Below are 6,000 nucleotides of genomic sequence, written 5' to 3' on the forward strand. Positions count from 1 at the left end.
AAGTATAAAGTAATAGGTGGCTCTAGTATTTTTTGGGAAATCAGAAATATAAACAAATATTTTGAAGTTGTATGTTCTGTAGAATATCTATAATTCTCTCACATAGACCTAATTCCGGGGTATTCTAATAATTGTAATAATGTAGGGTGCTACAATTACAAAATAAGAATCATTAATCCATTCTCTAGTGTTCTTCCTCTCTCCTCTAAAATCCCTCCCTTCCCTAATTCTGTACCTCCTGATTTATTGAATGAACTATTCATCCTGACTTGAGGCCTACTTGAGGTCCTATCCTATCCTATCCTATCCTATCCTATCCTATCCGCATGAAGGCTGGCTTTATCACCTCACTCAGAATGATATGTTCATTTTTAAATATTGATGGTCGCTGTTAAATATTGTGTTAAATATTGATGTTCTAAGTTACATGACTTAATGATTTTAATAATCTAACAATTAATACAACTATTTGACCATGTTTAGAGCCTCAAGGACCAAGGAGAATTGTATTAATACTTAATATCTATTACAGTATTTCACTCTTTTAGAACAGGATGCAATGATATTTTATAATTGATCATCACATATGTCTTTCTTACTTAAATATTTCTTAGGTTTGTATAATCAAAATGAGTAGATAAATGTTTTTGAAGTTTAAGACTGTTGACCATTTAAGACCATTCGAAAGCCATCAGGATTCTATAGGGTCTTCTACTGTATACAGTATAAAGTGTCACCTCCCTGAAAAGTTTCCACATTTTTTTGCCAACTGAGCTTGCAGTAATAATACATCAAACTAGGATGTATTCACAATTATAATTCACAAAATTCACATACTACTTCAAACTTAACAATGCCGATAGAATAAAATAAGAATATTCTCAATTGCATAAGCAATCAAAACAAACATAAATACAACAACAAACATAAATCAATTTAGGTGCAAAAGATTAGTTTGAAAAGCTAGAAAATGAGTGTAGTCGTTTGTCAACAAAATTGTTTAATTAAACATCTTAACTTTAGAATAAATGGATCTTTCTCTGTGAATTTTATATTTAATGTCTATTTCATATTGAAGATATTGAATGTCAAGTGTAAATTCAAATAGAAGTATAAACACCAAAGTACCAAGATGCTTTTGAATATATGTCAGGGACAAAGTGGGAGAGATGCACTGATTAAAAGAAGGTTACTTATCCCTTTGTGTACAGTGAAGGCCATAATTAATACAGTAAATAGGATGTACTGTAAACCATTCTACCAAGACACTAACCAGACTAGGCTACACTTCAAAACTGAATAGCTACAGAAGGAGCAATCTGGTTAAAGATGTCATTATGAAGACAACAGAGCTTCAAAACATTTTCAAATGTCTAATGTATACTTCTATAATCACTGTTTGTGAGTTCACAATTTCCCAGCCTCTGCTCAAAGATGACCCGGATGAGTGCGTGGCAAGAAAGAAGCAATTACTCAACATGTTTAATATATCATATACTGCAGACATCTAGCAGCAGATTTTATGGTCAGATAAGACAAAAATTGATCTTTTTGATCAATACAGAAATCTTGTTCTGGGGATGTTTCTCATCTACAGGGACTGAGATGCTTGTCAGAGTTGAGTAGAAAATGAATGGTACAAAGTATGGTCAAATTCTAGAGGACAACCTGCTTGAGTCAGTCAACAATCTAAACTGTGTCAAAACCTCACATTTGTTGTTGGAAAATAACCTTGTGGTTTCACAAGAAGGGAGTGAATGTACTTGGTCAGCCCAGTCAAGGCCCAGGTTTGAATCCAACAGAAACTTTTAATGGCAAAATTTGAAGATTACAGTTCAAGTGCGATCCTCAAAGAAATTGTCATAATAGGAGCAATTGTGTTAGGAAGAATAAACAAAAATGACATATTCCCATGCCACACAGCTGGTAGACACCTATCGAAGAATTGTTCCCAAATGTGTCTCTCCCAATTACTAATTTAAGGAGAAAAATACTTACGCAATCAGTATATCTTTACCTGTTTTCCTGATTTTCTTCATGTATAATGTTGGTCACTTTAATTATTACATCTTACATCTTTGAATTAAAAAAATTAAAAATGTATTCAATACTTCATAAAAAAGTACTTCATAAAAATGTAACATGATTGGTAGGGGGTGAATACTATTGCTAGTACTGCACATGTGTGTATCTGTGCAAACAATTTAACATTTAATGCTCAGTATTAAAAAAACATTCTGAATTTTTCTGCTATTACTTAAAATTAGGAAAGACTAATACCCTCAAAATACATAAACTGAGAGAAATAGCAATATCAGTTGTTGCAGATGTGAGCAATATGTAATATGCTAATAAACTAAAAATAAAAACTGAAGGATTTCTCCATTTCTGCTTATTTAACCCCATTAAAGGTACAATGAATTGAGCCCCTACAGTCCTGTTGCAGATGTTTTTGCATATACTGTTCTCCATCAACTACAAGCTAAGATGCATTTCAAAGAGGAAGTATTATTTTTGTAATGTTTATTGATTTGTCCACCTTTAAAAAATTATATTGTAGACATATTTTCACTAGATTTCAAGCACATCAACTAATTGTTACCTTACTTTTACTACCATGGCAACCCTTATAAAAGATCATAAAAAAACGTGATTCATTAACTTTTGGGCATTTGGGCTTTAGTAAAGGAGGCCCCAGGTATGCACTATAATTTCAGATTAAAAGGTTAGCAGTCTCTGTTTTCTGAGACAGATGTAGGCCAATGAGATGCCTTGTGTGGAAAATAGTTTAACTTTTATGTTTTATGGGTGTAACATTGGGTGTCTTTTAGTTTGGTGTTATTATCTTGTTAATAAAAAATGTTTGTCTTTTATGCATTACTTTTATGCCAGAGATGAACCAGAGAATAATGTGCCAGAACCCACCTGCTTTAAATTATATCAACTGATATGTATATCTTTGACATATGAGGTTTTAGGTTTTTTTTAGAATTTTATTTCCCGCTGTCTATTTACCAATTTCTTAACTCCTTATTTGTAATAATAATCAATCTTGGTCATGGTCATAAATTCATGGTATTTGTCATGCACGTTTTCTTTTTGAAGGAGTACAGGGTTTGAGCATTTGGGTTTTTATCAAACTAGGGCTTGAGCATTTGGAACTGCTAAAATCTCAGGAGACTATGACATGTACATTTGTAGTAAAATACCAGAATATGTTTCCAGTTACATTAAGAGAATATTTATACATTTGTATATCAATTCATTTTATATTTCAAATCAGCAAGAATGTTTATGTATTAGATTAGATGCTGCATGTTTCAAACCAACATTTACCACTGTGAAGTAAAAAACATATTGCATAGGTAACTGACACAGTATTATTAAAAGTAGCATTCTTAATAAGAAGTAAAATAGAATCTCTAAATTCCAATCTGTGGAGGCATAGGGATTGCCAACAGTACTTACCCAGAATCAATGAAAAGTAACCTCCAATCTCTGTGGGAAGCAGTGAATCGCATGCTAATAAGCTCATTACTGTAGGTTATTAATCTTTTCTTTCATCAGCTGCCTACTCTTCAGTGAATTAATAATGGCATCACACATACTTAATATTGTATTTCACCTACATATTAAAATTATGTAGAAAAAGCTCTCAGAACATCAAAGGATTCAAATTTCAAGGAAAATGATACGTGGCATTATAAAGTATGATATACATTCAGTAACACATACTGATATTTTGTGATGAGTTTCATACCCATCTTTGTAACTTAAAAAAACAGACCTGATTTTCATTTTTGTGAAACAGCTTTGAAAATATTTTTCTGCTGCTTTTTAAAATAAGAATATTTAAAAATGAAGATGATCAAATTAATTGTAAATCTTTAGTGTGTGATATTTAGAGCAAACAAAAAAAAATGTTTTTTACTGATTTACATTGATATTCTTGACATTTAAACAGATACTGTATATTACCACTTCCACCCAATTTATTCCTTTTTTAAAGTCAGGCAAGGGCTAAACCTGCAACAAGATACTTTTGTTTTGTTCTATTTAAACCTTGAATAAGTCATAAAAATAATCTGAAAATAACCAGACCAGAGAAAATGTAACTTTAGTATGCTCCAAACTGATTCCACTCTTCTGCAGGATATGTTTAACCTATTCTTGGACCACGCGACCTTCCCTAGAAATTCAACAATAAACTTTTCTTTAAGCAGTTGAGGAGATGAGAATTATTTAATTCTTCAAAATCATTAAAGAAGCAGACATTCAAAACAGCTGAACTAAACCAGGAGTCACATCTTTTATAACAGATTTTTAACTGTGAGAAATGGGCCACTCTGCCTTGGTCTTAGAGATGTTTCACTGGGATTCTTGAAAAGCATCTTGATTTTGTAATAATACTGAAGTAGAAAGAAAGGCCAAAAGGCCTTCTTTGTAACTGACTCTTCTTTGTACCCATTCTAAGTTTTTATGACTTTGAATCAGTAATTAAGTCACAGATGCAGCTGGATTGAACAGCGAAACACCTTTAAAGATAAATTACTTTTTTGTTGGCACATTTTAAAAATTGATCATACTGTACATTCTCGATTTTAACACACACTAACAAAAAAGGAGAATATCCTGGTATTCTAAAAACTAAGACATTGACTTTGAATCAGTAATTAAGTCACAGATGCAGGTGGATTGAACAGCGAAACACCTTTAAAGATAAATTACTTTTTTGTTGGCACATTTTAAAAATTGATCATACTGTACATTCTCGATTTTAACACACACTAACAAAAAAGGAGAATATCCTGGTATTCTAAAAACTAAGACATTTCCAACATAAAAAAAGTTTACTACAGTGTTGACAAAGCAAATCTTGCATTTTATCCAATAAAACTCATAAGGCAACCAAGCACAAGATGAATTGTCTGCAGGCTAACAATAGTAACTGAGAGGCACATGCTTAATAAGCTTTAATCCCAAAGGCTGGAAACCGTTCAGAGGAATTAAATTAATAGATCGGGAAAGAATATTTAAAGAAGATGAAGGACGTTCCACTTTTAGACATCTTCAGTGGTGATACTGCAGTCAGAATAAATACAGTATTTGCAGTAATTGCTGTGACACTAGGATTCATGTTCCTGTCATTGTTTGACATGTTCAGTATTCGTACAGCTAATATGTAAAGACATTTAAACTTCACTTTGTCCATTCTCCTTGCACTCTGATTTGCTTTCTTCATCACCTAACCAGGTTTAATGTTATGATACTTGTCAAAACACAATGAAATACATCCAAGGATGGTTTACACTAAGAAGAAATATTAGAATTTTTATGCTAGTTTTATATTTTTTATAATAACCAAAAACATTCAGTTACTTGAAACAATTACTTTTATTTGATATGTTCCCTTGACAGAACAGATAATCGCATTAAACTCCCATGGGGTATTAATCAGATCATTTGCAGGGCATTTGCATTTGAAAGACGAGAAAGGTTAAGCTTTGGCACAGTGGCAAATTTACTTTGAACAAAAACAACTTTTTGTTTCTGTGTTTTCTCTGAAAGACTGCAAACAGGGGGAACATTGAAAAAGTTCACCTTGGTGAACTTTGCCCCACATTCTGTTCTTGTGTAGAGTTCTCTCAGGGGTAATCCTACTCTAAACAATTAAAAATGCAAATAAGTATCAGACCTATTGGTTCAAAGGTTTTAAACTGTTATAAAAACTTCATGAAGACATCACTTACAAACAAGGTTTAAGTAAGCCATGGATTTTTCATCATGAGCTCACCCATTTTTAGTTTTAGCTGGAATATTTTTAGGTGGTTTTCAAGCTGAAGAGAGGCTTTTTACTACATCTCGTTTTGTTTGGCTAATGGATCCTGTTAATACTGAATGAATGTATATCAAAATTTATAATCTCCTGACTAAATACTATTTAAGGCAAGATTTATTTCAGACTACACCATGTATACCCATACATGATATAGGTCTTCC

This window comes from Lepisosteus platostomus, chromosome 9 (genome assembly GCF_059453375.1).
Source record: "Lepisosteus platostomus isolate fLepPlt1 chromosome 9, fLepPlt1.hap1, whole genome shotgun sequence".
Classification (NCBI taxonomy): Eukaryota; Metazoa; Chordata; class Actinopteri; order Semionotiformes; family Lepisosteidae; genus Lepisosteus; species Lepisosteus platostomus.